Here is a 15,763-nt window from a genome sequence, read left to right on the forward strand (position 1 = left end):
TAAATTTTCCAGTACAGGCGGTCCCTGAATTACGTACAAGATGGGGTCCATCGGTTTGTTCTGAAGTTGAATTTGTATGTAAGTCGAAACTGTATACTTTATAATTGTAGATCCAGACAAAAAAAAATTTTTTGCCCCAGTGACAATTGGAGTTTCAAATTTCTTTGCTGTGATTGGACCAAAGATTCTCAAAAAAATCTTCATTACAGACACCTCATCGTTGCAGTCTGGGACTATAGTAAAGCATCCAGAGAGCTTTACCAAAGGTCAAAGTGGGCAGACGGGTCCGTTTTTAACTAGGGGTCGTCTGTAAGTCGGATGTCCTTAAAGAGGACCTGTCACCCCATTTATCGGCACTAGGGGATGTTACTAAAGTGCGCAGCTCCTAGTGCTTGAACAAACGCCGCAGTGTTAGAGTGATAGCGTTACCGGAAACCTCCGATAACGCTATCAAACACTGCGGCATGGTATAGTGTAATTGTCGGACAGCTCGCATAGCTGTCCAATGTATTCATGAGGGGGCGGGGTTGGGGCGTGACTAGGGGCGGTGACTGCCGCCTAGCGCGCGGCAGTCAATGCCGGCCTATGGAGCGAGCGGGGCGGTCCGGGGTAAAGGCAGCGCCTCGGACCACCCCCTCATGAATACATCGGACAGCTTTGCGAGCTGTCCGATGATTACACTATACCCCGCCGCAGTGTTTGATAGCGTTACCGGAGGTTTCCAGTAACGCTATCACTCTAACACTGCGGCGTTTGATCAAGCACTAGGAGCTGCGCACTTTAGTAACATCTCCTAGTGCCGATAAATGGGGTGACAGGTCCTCTTTAAGTAGGAGAAACTATTATGCTGGTAACAGAGCTCCTTGCCATCAGTTGGGCACTTGAAAATGTACTTTTTGGAAGGAGCTCGGAATATTTTGCGTTGAATATTGGATGCAGTTTTTGTGTCTATACCTAACTACCTGAAAAAGGGAACCCTGAGGGTTTGTTCATACGTGGCATTTAATGTATGCATTTTAAAATACACAATGTCACAGCTGAAGAGATATTTGCCTAATTAAGTTGCTGTTAACATTTGCGTTTACAAAATGCAATCACTTCAACCTAGCTTAACCTTAGCTTTTAGATAACATCTATACTGCAGCGGTAGGAAAGGAAATCCAAACATAGAATCTAAACTTGAATGTATTTATAGTGTGACTGCTCTGATGTTTAACAAGATTTGATTTCTGACCAAACCATTTCCCACATTCACTGCATAAAAATGGCTTTTCCTGTGTGAGTTCTCTGATGCATAAAAAGACCTGATTTCTGAGTAAAACATTTCCCACATTCTTGACATGAAAATGGCTTCTCCCCTGTGTGAATTTTCTTATGTTCAACAAGAATTGATTTCACAGCAAAACATTTCCCACATTCAGCACATGAAAATGGTTTCTCCCCTGTGTGAGTTCTCCGATGTCTAACAAAACTTGAATTATCACTGAAACATTTTCCACATTCATTACATAAAAATGGCTTCTCCTGCGTGTGAATTCTACGATGAATAACAAGATGAGATCGCTGAGTAAAACATTTCCCACATTCAGGACAAGAAAATGGCTTCTCTCCTGTGTGAGTTCTCTGATGTTTAACAAGCTTTGAGCTATCGCTGAAACATTTTCCACATTCATTACATATAAATGGCTTTTCACCTGTGTGAGTTCTCTGATGTATTAAAAGGTGTTCTTTCCTACCAAAACATTTCCCACATTCAGTACATGAAAATGGCTTCTCTCCTGTGTGAATTCTCTGATGTTTAACAAGCTTTGAATTTTCACTAAAACATTTTCCACATTCATTACATGCAAATGGCTTCTCATCAGTGTGAGTTCTCTGATGAATAACCAGATAAGAACTCTGGGTAAAACATTTCCCACATTCAGGACATGAATATGGCTTCTCCCCTGTGTGAATTCTCTGATGTTTAACAAGATTCGATTTCTTATTAAAACATTTCCCACATTCAGTACATGTAATTGGCTTCCCTTCTGTGTGAATTCTCAGATGTTTAACAAGATTTGGTTTCCTACTATAACATTTCCCACATTCTGGACATGGAAATGGCTTCTCCCCTGTGTGAATTTTCATATGTTGATCAAGACTTGATTTCTGGGTATACATTTTCTCACATTTTGAACATGAAAAGTTTTCTTCGTCTTGGTGACTTTGAAGATGAATGAAAAGATTTGATTCTTGACTGAATGACTTCTCACATACTGAATGTGAAAACTGCCTCTTATCTCCATGATTTCCCTCCTCTGTGGAAAGATGTGACTCATCATCTTCTACTTCACCACAAGGAGATGAGGGGGGACGTCCATGGGGACCTCTTGTACTGTAACCACCTGAAAAATATAACCAAGAAATCAATATTGCAGGTTTTCTTTTCCCCAGTTATAAGCAGAAGTAAAGCAGCCAGTCAGTAACATACAGTCATCTATGGAATTGCCCAGGATAGTAAATAACCACTTTTAGCTATAACAAATTAGAATGTGTTAACAAAAAGTATTTTCTATGTATGTATCACTCTCTGTGTCTCTGACTGACTGTCTCTGTGACCATCTCGGTCTGTGTCTCTATCAGTCTTTGACTGTCCCTACCACTGACCGTCTCTGTATCCGACCGTCTGACTGTGTCCATCTCGGACTGTCTCCATTTGGTCTGTCAGTATCCAAGTATGTCTGTCTTTGACTGACTGTCTTTGTCTCTCTCTGACTACGGTTTTCTACGACTGTCTCTGTCAATCTCTGACTGTCTTTGTCTGTTAAAAATTGTGTTGCAAGACATGCACTTCAATACACCGGAAGGAATATGGTGAACTACGGCGGACCTGATCGGGGAATCGACACATTCGGCGGACAATGCCCTTTCGGGAACTCCCCCGGACCGGGTAAGTAAATGTTCCCCAATGGTGGTTAGTAAGTGTGTTTTGGAAAGCACGGGGTGAAAATTTTATCTCAAAACCAAGTCCATGATGTTTCCTGTAAATGTGACTGCAGATTCCTTTAGCGGACATACAGCTTTAGATATATTGACAAAATGTCATTAAAAACCCATTATCAAAATAAATAAATAAATAAATAAAATCCTTAGAAACAGGATTCCTCTGCTTAAGACATAAGAGGGAAGAGGGATGTATAACCAAGCGATGCCCATCCTGGGGCCTGCAGCTCGCTCTCAGTCTGGACAGCTATTTTGTTGCTTCCAATCCTTATTGATGGGACATTTTGGAGGGCAATGAGGTCAGATTCCATCCCAAGTCAGTGGATTGAAGATCATAGATCAGACGACATCAGCTTTTTAAATAGATGGGTGTTGAACAAGAGTTAAAAAAAAAAAATTAATAAAAAAAACTTTTAGTTCAAATCTCTCCCTTTGGTGCATAAACACCTTAATTGGGAGCCCATCCCCTTTGCAAATGGCTCTGAATGGCAAGCTCTGTGTGCTGATCCCCAATTACATCACTTCCAGGACAGAAGAACCTCAAAGGCTGTCGGGAAATGTAGTCCGGGATCAAGCGGCGTTCTGGCCCACTAAAAACACAGGAAGGTCCCGACAGGCCAACTGAGTGCCAAGCCAAGTGGGGGCTTCTGCCTGGACTGACGTCCTGACCCCATTACAGGTATTCCATTCCACCCCCCCTAACCTGGAGGAGAGAGGCATCACTCTTATTCTGACCGCTGAAGGGAAATATGGAGTTTGGCCCCATACACATCTATAGGATGCAATTTAGCTCTTAAGGCCTCCAGAATGTTGTTCTTATCCAAAAAGTTCTGGTATTTTATGATGAGCTGCCTCAGTCTTGGGGTTCTCTTGGGTGTCCCCTCCTTAACGCTTTCTCCATCCCGTCGTCATCCCTCCTGGGCCTACCCTGTGCGTTCTCTCTACCACACATTTCTCTGCCCAGAGCACAGGGTATCACAGATTCAAACAAATGATGGAGGTCTTGAGCAGTTAGATTCAGGTACGTTCACAACATAGAAATTGTTGCAGCAGGACCTATTCTCCAGCTTTTTCACTAGCTCCCACAACACTATTTTCCTTCAAGTCTCGTTGCACCTGACATATAATCATAGTCCCCTTTCAGGGTGTGTACCTTAGTCTCTACTGTCGCGAAGCTCTCAGCATTTCGCTATATCTCTCGGCGTAGGGATTGCAGGGCCTCCGATACAGTCGCTGACAGGACATCCGGGATCTCTGATGCCAGGCGCTTAGCCACCGCTGCTGTCAGCTTGCAGTAGTTGAGCTTTGCAGGTGGATGCCCATAGTCAAGCTCTGAGCCCAGTAAGTCTGATGGCGCTTCCGATGCCCCCTGCCACCTGCTGGACATGGACCGTTTTTTGGAAGAGGGTCAATGGCGATCCCGTCTTCAATAGAAACTGGTCCATATAACTTCAGCCCTTTTTCCACATCTACGTCATTTACCTTCTGCTATAGAAGTCAGTCTATTGCAATAAATGTTTGGACAGGTTCCCTATAAATATATTTGAGGACACGTTTCATGAGCTGCTGCAGAAGGAGGCAAACCACCATCTAGGAAATAACTCAATGGGGCTTATTTACTAAGGGTCCCACGGCCGCATTTCTGTCGGGTCTTCCGACCTTTTGGGGATCGCACCGCCAGGACAGGCATTTAGAAGGGGATTGTGTTGCATGTGATCGGATTTTGGAGCATCGGCGCCGGCTTTTATGCAACAGAAATCATGGGACGGGCTGTCGGACGATCCAACGGATTTGGACTGAGTGCGGGATTTAACATTTAAATTGTGTCGCAATACACATGCACTGAGATGAAGAAGGTGAACTCCGTCGGACCTGAGCGAGGAAGCGACACATGCAACCAGGCGCATGATCTTAGTGAATCGCGCTGGAGTCCATGATCGTTGGACAACGCACAGCGGGGATCGGGACAGGACCGGGTAAGTAAATGTGCCCCAATGATTGCTGCTCATTTGGATGAACATTTTACACAGACTGATACAAGAAATATGGGGGAACAATAGATAGATTTATTGGCAGACACCGGCAAAGCTTCTCCATTACCAAGATACAGAGGATGCGATATGTTACATGTACAAGTCACATAAGAATTTCAAGGTCTTTATATACATAGATTTTTCAAGAGCTTTAGAGAACTGCTGATGGCTGCATCATGTATGAAGTGATACAAGAAAGAAAATCCAAGCATAGAAATCTAAACATGTAATAGATCTTAACATGGTTTCTCTCCTGCATGAATTCTACAGTGTTCGACAAGCCCCGAGTTATCGCCAAAACAGTTTCCACATTCATTACATGAAAATGGCTTCTCGCCCTTGTGAGTTCTCTGATGCCTAAAAAGCTGTCCTTTGCGGATAAAACGTTTCCCACATTCCGGACATGAAAATGGCTTCTCTCCCGTGTGATTTTTCTGGTGTTGAACAAGAGTCGATTGCTGAGTAAAACATTTTTTACATTCATTACATGAAAATGGCTTCTCCCCTGTGTGTATCCGCCGGTGATTAACAAGCCCTGAATTTTCACTGAAACATTTTCCACATTCATTACATTGATATGGCCTCTTCCCTGTGTGAATTTTCCGGTGTTTAACAAGCCCTGAACTATCGGTGAAACATTTTCCACATTCTTTACATAGAAATGGCTTCTCCCCTGTGTGAGTTCTCTGATGTATAACAAGTTGTGATTTATGAACAAAACATTTGCCACATTCCCGACATGGAAACGGCTTCTCCCCTGTGTGAGTTCTTTGATGTATAACAAGTTGTGATTTCTTACTAAAACATTTCCCACATTCCGGACATGAAAATGGCTTCTCCCCTGTGTGAATTCTCTGATGTCCAACAAGTTGTAATTTATGAATAAAACATTTCCCACAATCCGGACATGAAAATGTCTTCTCCCCTTTGTGAATTCTCTGATGTATAACAAGAGATGATTTTGAAGTAAAACATTTCCCACATTCAGTACATGTCAAAGAATATGGCTTCTTCCCTGTGTGATTTCTCTGGTGTTCAAAAAGACTTGATTTCTTACCAAAACATTTGCCACATTCTGGACATGAATATGGCTTCTCCCCTGTGTGAATTCTTTGATGTTGAACAAGATTTGATTTCCGACTAAACCATTTACCACATTCATTACATAAATAGGGCTTCTCTCCTGTGTGAATTCTCTGATGCATAACAAGATGTGATTTTTGAGTAAAACGTTTGCCACATTCTTGACATGAAAATGGCTTCTCCCCTGTGTGAATTCTCAGATGTTTAACAAGTTTGGAATTTTCGCTGAAACATTTCCCACATTCATTACATAAAAATAGTTTATCCCCTGTGTGGATTTTCATATGTTGCTCAAGACTTGATTTATGGTTAAAATTTTCCTTACATTTTGAACATGAAAAGTTATTTTCCTCTCTGTGACTTTGAAGATGAATGAGAAGATTTGATTCTTGACTAAGAAACTTCTCACATTTCGGACTTCTCTTATCTCCATGATTTCCATGTGACTGATTATCTTCTACTTCACCACAAGGAGATGATTGAGGATGTCCAAGGGAATCTCCTGGAAAATATAGTCAAGAAATCAATATTGGAAGTTTCCTTTTCCTCAATTACAAGCAGAAGTAAAGCAGCCAGTCAGTAACATACAGTCATCTATAGATAGAAAGATCATGAATAGTAATTCAAATTACAATCCTTTGATCTAGAATGTAATTAAAATCCAATTATAAAAAATATAATCAAAGCCTAAGAAATTGGATTCTTCTACTTCCAAGACATAAGAGGGTTGTCCAACCAGGAGATGCCCATCGCACCCTGGAGTGGAGCCTAGAAGTCCTAGAAAACCACTAATACAAGTGGTAGAAGCCTCGGGCAGCCGTATATACAGGATAACTGTACTACTATACAGCTACTAGGGACGGGGGTTTAGTGGATTTCTTGTCTGTTATAATAAGTTAGAATTGCGGAAGTGATTTGGGCTCCACTCCTGCAGTCTGTGTCTGGTCCTCGCTGTTGGTCTCCTCCTCACAGCTGCCGGCAGGTCTTCCTACTGCAGTCACCCCGCGGGGGCAGCAGGACAGTTGTGGTGTAATCTTCTGCAGTTTCCTCTCCAGGCCCAGGCCCAAGTCCTATGGCAGCTCCATGTAGCTCCTTCGAGGAGATTTAGTATTTGTATAACAGCATTAAACCAGTCATTGGGGAGATGTATCAGTGCTTCTATGCTAGTTTTCTGGCGTAGAAGCCCAAAAATAATCACAATTTCTTGTAAAGTGAGGAAATTGCAATTATTCTGGCGACTGCAGCCCCATTCACACCATGTGGTCATGAAAGGGCTAGCGCGGGGCGTTCCTGACCTGTGCACTTTCTCTTGTGAATGTTAGCATATCTTTACTCAAAACTAAGCCAGGTTGGACCTGGAAAGTTTTGCCCTCCAGCCAGGAGATACATCATGGCGTGATGGCGATTTATCCCCTCTGTGTACCAGTATATTATAAATCTCCCCCATTGTGTCTCTGCATCTACCTAATTTGTGGACATTCCCGCTTGCTCTTTGCCCGTGGGTTAAATTGCTGAACCTTTAAAACCTAGGCTGACTCCTTAATGCAAGATCATTGAACGGCGGTAAGGGATAATCCATCAATGGTACCATAGTCATGGCCCTTCATGTAGCAAATGTTGTACTGTTGGAACCAGGGCTCTTGCGTAACAACCTCCCATTTTAGCCCCATGTTTTGGTCCATCTCCATGTGATGTGGCTGCCATGCAAATAGGTCAACAGATGCTACACGCCCCAAACAAATGCCAGGCATAACGTGTACATTGTGGAGTATCCAGTCTTCAGTACCCAGAAGGTAGTCTCAAATTTGCTTCTCCAATCAACTGCATATGGCGGCTTCTTTTTTGTGAGATTTGTCCCGGTCTTTTCCATGGTGCTATAGTGGGGAACATCAGCCAATAAACCATCATAGTGACCATGAAAGTGTGAGCCCTCTCCAGTTCTTGCACGTAACATGTGGTCCAGTCTTTCCTTCGGGTTAAGGACTGCAGGAAAGTCTCAAATGCTATTGATGCTTGGATCGTCAATCTCCTGGTACATGTGTCTCTGCACCCCCAAGGAGACCTTATACGCCAAATGTTAGATTGGAGCGGGGGAATTGGGGGATCCACTGGATAGCCAACACAGATGTTCCGGGTTGGTTGGTGAAGTACTCTCAGAAGCCAAGACTATAGTTTCACCTGGAGCTGGTTACAAATTTCCACATCCTCAATGGATCCAGCCACCCTAACCTGGGTGAGCATATCCAAAAGAGTCTCTTCTATGCTTCACATCGGGGTGAGGGCCTATGTAGTCACCTGCATGCTGCAAACACAGGAGTGTGTGGAACCACCAGCAAAACTGAACAGGTGTCCTGTGCTTCTGCTGGTGGTCAAATACAGAAACCACTAAAAAAAATGTTCTTCATGAAGCACGAGCCATTTGTCATGAACAGCGTCAATGTAGGAAAGGGGGGCATCATCTGACAAATAGTGGGGGGCCACCACTGATGTCTATTGTGCTCACTGCATTGTGACCGAGTGGTCAGATACACTAGGTCCTATTCCTGCCCGTTTTTGCAGAGCAGCAACTCAATTTTCTATGGGGTTGGGACGCTCACCCACCCTCCTTCTCCACAAAGCTGTGTACAAGAAGCATAATAATGATCTGCGCCAAAATTGTAGAAGAGTATTTGTACATTTTTTATAGGTTTAATCTTCCTTGATCTTCCTCATGCCCCTAGATGAAAGCTTTGAGGAGTTGTCTGTCCACAAACTTCCTCTATTATAGATCCTTCTACATGTTTACACAAATTTGTTATCCTCATGTGTGCATATGTGAAATTTTTAAGTGAAATCACTTTAAAAAATTCCTTGAGGATCAACTCTTGTAGGCGAGATGATTTGTGGGAAGGTTGCCCCGTTTCTGCAATCCTCTCTATATAATTCACTGTCTCCACCTAAATGTCTAAACTGCCTCCTTCTGACCCATTCATTCCTCGTCTTGAATATAGAGGGGTTCTGTATACAGTAGGGTTGCACAGTGTAAATCTATAGTAGCTCTAGACAAAACAAATCCTCCAATACATAACCAGTAAGCTCATAGTCCGGTGGATAGAGGTGCTGTCCCGTATCACATGGCAGGTGGCAGGCGGAAAGTGAAGGTTTCAAATTCCCGTCTGGTCAAAAAATTATTTAATTGAATAACAGTAAATAATTTAGAGCTTGTGTCAGGGGAAGCCCTGGGAGATGTAGAGACTCCATATATGGACAGTGCATGATATTTCACTGATGATGTAGTACCTGCACTGCTGCTAACCTGATACATCTATATATACAAAGTATTCCCCTACCTGACACATCTATACAAAGGATTCCCAGATTCCCCTGCAGACAGCTACTAGGAGCCGGTACAACCCTAAGGGTCTGATTGTACAATGTGTCATGCCGATACAGCTGTATTGCAGTATATCCTTGATTTAATGTTGTTCCGTAACAGTGTGCCACTTGTATGTTGTAACAGATCTTCAGAAATGACACAACTTAGAGTCTCGTACAGAATCCAGGCGGATTTAAAAATAAATAAATAAATTTGCTCTCTCTCTGATTGTACCAACCCAAACGATAATGGGGAGGTATCATTTGACGTTCTTTTAGGCATAAACTGCTTGCACAGGTATTAAAGAAGTGTCCACACCAGAAATGTGTCACACGCAACCGTTTTGTGACACAGCTGCGCTGACCTCCACGTGATACCCACCAGTGCGGGGAAGCGCCAGATTCATGATTTTTGCCGCACGTACATAATGAATCTGGCGCACCCAGAATTATACACGGGCCGAGCACTTTCAGTGCAGTTTCCTAAATTCTTAGAAAATGTGCACAAATGTGTCCTGCAGAGAACAAGCCTCATACATGGAAATGGAAAAAGATCTTCAGCAGCCACAAAGGGTTAACCCATTCAGTCCACTATAGAAAAAAGGGCGTGGCTGACTTGTCCGTACATCGGCTTTATAAATGTGAACTGAAGATGATCCCTTTGTATTTGTGATGCACTTCTGGATACATAGAACAAATACATGATTTTTGCATAATCACTATTGTTTGTGTGATTTAGGGCTGCACATCGGGATTCTAAATGGCTCGTTAAAGGAATCAACCATTTGATTTCATCCATTTTGAAGCAAACATACCTTGAGAATGCTGTAGCTACACTGACACAGAAACATATCTTGTTTAATCCCTGAGCTGAGTGGTTTTGCTGAAAAAAAAACAATATTAAGATTGAGGATGGAGGAAATGAGAGCCATGGAGCGCCTGGCAGACCAGCAGATTAAGATTTACCATGATTTGGTCTCCGTGGAGCTCGGCCGAGTTTGTCCCCTAGATCACGAGGGAGATTGACCTTGCTACATGTGTACGTCAAATATTATTGGTAGCTCCGATCTCTGGGTCTGTGACCATGACTCAGGGTGCTCAATGCTCATGACTGAGATAGAAGGCTCACCGATCAAGTGTAAGATTTTCACGTGTGGTGCGCCGCTCCCAATGACTCCTCCCCTTTATTCTTTGGGTCATTACGATCACTGAGATACCAAATATTGACAGCACTGATTGTGACATTTAGAGGCAGGTGTCTGCTGGGTACAGAGAGAGCTCAGTCTGTGAGCAGCCACACCCCGACATACTACAACCTTGTGGTGTACAAAAGGGGTGGTGTACAGAGCCCTGCACAATGACCTCCAGCAGCCATTAGGATGGTATGAGGGCCTGACATCCACAGATTGCTCACAGCCCAACACCGTGCAGGACGCTTGGCATTGGCTAATTCATCCCTGGCGCCCTGTGCTCATCACAAATGAAGGCAGGTTCACAATGAGCACATGTGACAGACCGGACAGATTCTGGAGACGCCATGGAGAGCGATCTGCTGCCTGCAAGACCGGTTTGGCAATGGTGAGTAATGGTATGGGGGCCGCACTGCCCTCCATGTTCTCACCAGAGGGGCCTGACTGCCATGACCGAGATGAGGTCTTCAGACCCCTCGGAAACCATATGCTGATGTGTTTGGCCCTGGGTTCCTCCTAATACAGGACAATTCTGGACCTCATGTGGCTGGAGTGTGTCAGCAGTTCCTGCAAGAGGAAGGCATTGAAGTTATGGACTGGCTGCTCGTTCCCCACAGCTGAATCCGATTGATAATTTCTGGGACCATCATGTCTCGCTCCATCCACCAACATCACTTTGCACCACAGACGGTCCAGGAGTTGACTGAGGCTTTACTCCAGGTCTGGGAGGAGATCCCTCAGGAGACCATCCACAACATCATCAGGAGCATGCCGAGACGTTGTAGGGAGGTCATACAGGCATGTGGAGGCCACACACAACACTGAGCCTCATTATATCTTGTTCTAAGGATATTTTTTCAAAGTTGGATCAACCTGTACTGTGTTTTTTCAACTTTAATTTTGGGGGCTTCCATTGGTTAATAAATCTGATTTTCATTGATGATTTTTTTTTTGTGATTTTGTAGTCAGCACATTCAATATTGTACAGAACAAAGTATTCAATGAGAATATTTCATCCATTCAGATGTAGGACGTGTTATAGGAGCAGTGTATAAGGAAAGAATAACCCACAAGATACATGAAAGGCTCTTACCCTCCTCTGTCACTGATGAGGGGATTTCCTCTCCGCTCCTCCTTCCACCACAACTTTCCTGGAAAGATCCAACATGAAGGACCTGAGAAAACAAGGAAATGTCTCCAGAGATTCTCGTATATCCAAGTGATGGACAGAAACCTCCAGAACCAGGAACTAAGGGAATAATCTCCTGCAGGAGGAGACGGGATCCACATTCATCCCAATATTTTACACATCAACATCAATGTTCCGGTTATATTACTGCATAACCCGATGTGACCCGATCCTGAGGTGGAGACTCATGGACACCAGGGAGAAGATTATTCACTTCTCCTGCTCTTCTACCATTTGTAATTATGACCGACCAACATCCTCCCAAAGACCAGTGATGGTGAACCTTTTAGAGACCGAGTGCCCAAAATGCAGACCAGACCCACTTATTTATTGCAAAGTGCCGACACGGCAATTCTAGCATTACATTATTAATATCTTGCTCGGTGCTTTACCACAGCTTTATCACCAATATCATTGACGGAAGGAGGGAAAATTCAGATTGACATTGGAGCTTTCCTTGACAACCCACTAACCAGAAAGAATTGTGGGGCCAAGAGCAGGAGCTTCAATGGCTCCAATGATAATCGTCAAAACCTTTTCTTCCTGTAGTCTCAGGTAGACCCAGATGCTTCAAGTCCAGGGATACCTGGGCCTGCAGGAGGATCCCTCAAATCCTATCTGGTGAATTCTGTTCTGGGGAAACAGTCTGAGTGCCACCTCTGGCACCCGTGCCATAGGTTCGTCACCACTGCCATAGACCCTCCACCCACTGCTGCTGGAGAAGGTCAGTAGCTTCATTACATCCATCTATAGAGGATTCACAGGAACCTCAGCTCCACCTACCTGATGATCCAGTGGGACGTTCTCCTCCGGTTCCTCTTTAACAACATGGAAATATAGAGGACTGGGACATCTCTCTGGATCTTCCAGATAATCTTGGGAATCTCCAGGACTGGGACATCTCTCCGGTTCCTCTTTGATATCTCGGGAATCTTCAGGACGGGGACATCTCTCTGGTTCCTGTGTAATATCCCGGGAATCTCCAGGACTGGGACATCTCTCTGGATCCTGTGTAATATCTCGGGAATCTCCAGGACTGGGACATCTCTCTGGATCCTGTGTAATATCCCGGGAATCTTCAGGACTGGGACATCTCTCTGGTGGATTTCTCTGACTGGATCCATCTACAGGAAATATACACAGTGACTGATACATTGTCTATATGTGATGATGAGATGATGGAGGAGGTGACCTCACACCTGCTCTGTCCTCTATAATCAGGAAGGTCTCCTCTTACCTGGTGATGTGAGGGGCTGGTGGTCCTCCATCATGATGTCCTTGTACTGGTCCTTGTGTCCTTCTATATACTCCCACTCCTCCATGGAGAAATAGACAGTGACGTCCTGACACCTTATAGGAACCTGACACCCACAATGACACAGTCATCACCCAGACCCCTCCCTTGTGTTATTGTACAATGTCCCAGCATTCCCGGCAGCGCTCACCTCTCCGCTCAGCAGCTCAGTGATCCTGGAGGTAAGTTCTAGGATCTTCTGCTCATGTATCAGTGAATGAGGTGGAGGCTCGGTGATGGGGCTCTGGGTCCATCCTCCTGACACACGGGGGGTCACACACTCACCAGACGACTTCTTCACTACTGTGTAATCCTGTGTATGGGGAGACACTGATCACTACATAGATCCTAAGAATCCTTCACCTCTCCAGTCATTTCCCGCTGTTATTCCTAGAGATAAGAGCCGTGTCCTGGGAGACTCTCACCTCTCCGGTTATCAAGGAGATCATCTCCAGGGTGAGCTCCAGGATCCTGGCCGCCATCTGCTCTCTGTCCTTCTCCCGGATCCCTGGTGGATCATTGATGGAAAGGATCATCTTTAGGAGAAACCTCTGGGAGTCCTGGATCTATAGAACCTGAGGAAACATGACAAGAACTAAGAGCAAACTCTATATGAAGCAATTGTGTCCATGACATGCGTGATGTGACAGATGGGGATTCTCCAGACACTGGAGGGGAGGTCACTGGACTGAGGGAGGAGTGATGGCGCTGGACTGTGCCGCTCCTCACTAATAGAAGATACTGGACCCCACATGGAGGGACCTGGAGCATGCTGGGAGTTGTAGTCCCTCCATATAGTGTGTGTGCTCCTGCAGCATGCTGGGAGTTGTAGTCCCTCCATATAGTGTGTGTGCTCCTGGAGCATGCTGGGAGTTGTAGTTCCTCCATATAGTGTGTGTGCTCCTGGAGCATGCTGAGAGCTGTAGTCCCTCCATATAATGTGTACACTTCTGGAGCATGCTGGGAGTTGTAGTCCCTCCATACAGTGTGTGTGCTCCTGGAGCATGCTGGGAGTTGTAGTCCCTCCTCTGGTCACTTACCTCTTCTCTCCTCAGTGCAGGACAATCTACCTCACAGACGTCTCCTGCTCAATATCCACTAGTCATGTGACCCGGGAGTGTGATGTCACTGGAGGGGCGGGGCTACCAGGAGGACAGGAAGCTTCAGTGAGTACATGTATGAAGGACCTGTGATGATGTCATAGATCACGTGATCAGTGGAAGCCCGGACCTACAAGTGGTCACGGCACTAATCTCCTGAGGAGCAGACCACCGCTCAGCCACATAGGGGGGTGCGGCCCGATACAGGGGGCGCCACAGCTCAGCCACATAGGGGGGTGCGGCCTGATACAGGGGGCACCACAGCTCAGCCACATAGGGGGGTGCGGCCTGATACAGGGGGCACCACAGCTCAGCCACATAGGGGGGTGCGGCCTGATACAGGGGGCACTACAGCTCAGCCACATAGGGGGGTGCGGCCTGATACAGGGGGCACTACAGCTCAGCCACATAGGGGGGTGCGGCCTGATACAGGGGGCACCACAGCTCAGCCACATAGGGGGGTGCGGCCTGATACAGGGGGCACCACAGCTCAGCCACATAGGGGGGTGCGGCCTGATACAGGGGGCACCACAGCTCAGCCACATAGGGGGGTGCGGCCTGATACAGGGGGCACCACAGCTCAGCCACATAGGGGGGTGCGGCCTGATACAGGAGGCACCACCGCTCAGCCACATAGGGGGGTGCGGCCTGATACAGGGGGCACCACCGCTCAGCCACATAGGGGGGTGCGGCCTGATACAGGGGGCACCACAGCTCAGCCACATAGGGGGGTGCGGCCCGATACAGGGGGCACCACAGCTCAGCCACATAGGGGGGTGCGGCCCGATACAGGGGGCACTACAGCTCAGCCACATAGGGGGGTGCGGCCTGATACAGGAGGCACCACAGCTCAGCCACATAGGGGGGTGCGGCCTGATACAGGGGGCACCACAGGCCTGTGTACTCTCCCCATTACTATTCCCTGTACGTGACATGATACACCAGAACTCCTGACTCCTACAAGGATTTCCCGATGATTTGTGATTGTGGCGGCATCCGTGATGGGAATAATATAATATATAAAGCTGGATGTATATGTGTCCGTCACATTTACAATCGCCAAATTTTGGTTTTGAGACAAAATTATCACCTCACACTTTCCAAAATCCACTTATTACCCCCCTCCCCCCCTATACAGGAGCCATTGTCTGCTGCTGCTGCTGTGGCAGTTGGAAGCTGAGCTGTGATTGGTTGCTGTTCTGTCACATGTCATTAATATGAGCTCTGAGCTGTGATTGGTTACTACAGGGAATGAGTAGAAGACGCTTATGTGTGAGGTAAGATGGATAGAGACGGAGATAGGGAGAGATGTCTGAGGTAAAACTGTTCCAGTTGCCCATGGAAACCAATCAGAGATCAGCTGTCATTTTATAAACAGCTGTGCAAAAATGAAACTTGAGCTTTGATTGGTTGCCGTGGCCAACTAGTGCAGTTCTGCTCTCAGACAGTTCTGATAAATCTCCCCATAGACAAGGTGACAGACAAAGACACAGACAGTCACTAGAATGAGAGTGCCCGATACTGACAGTCACTAG

At 45.7% G+C, this 15,763-nt stretch overlaps 1 pseudogene; it reads right to left on the reverse strand.

Annotated features, from left to right (window-relative positions):
- Positions 1 to 801: 801 nt before the first annotated feature.
- Positions 802 to 6,529, reverse strand: LOC140119975 (uncharacterized; annotated as a pseudogene).
- Between the last annotated feature and the right edge of the window lie 9,234 nt (positions 6,530 to 15,763).

This window comes from Engystomops pustulosus, chromosome 2, assembly GCF_040894005.1.
Source record: "Engystomops pustulosus chromosome 2, aEngPut4.maternal, whole genome shotgun sequence".
Taxonomy (NCBI): domain Eukaryota; kingdom Metazoa; phylum Chordata; class Amphibia; order Anura; family Leptodactylidae; genus Engystomops; species Engystomops pustulosus.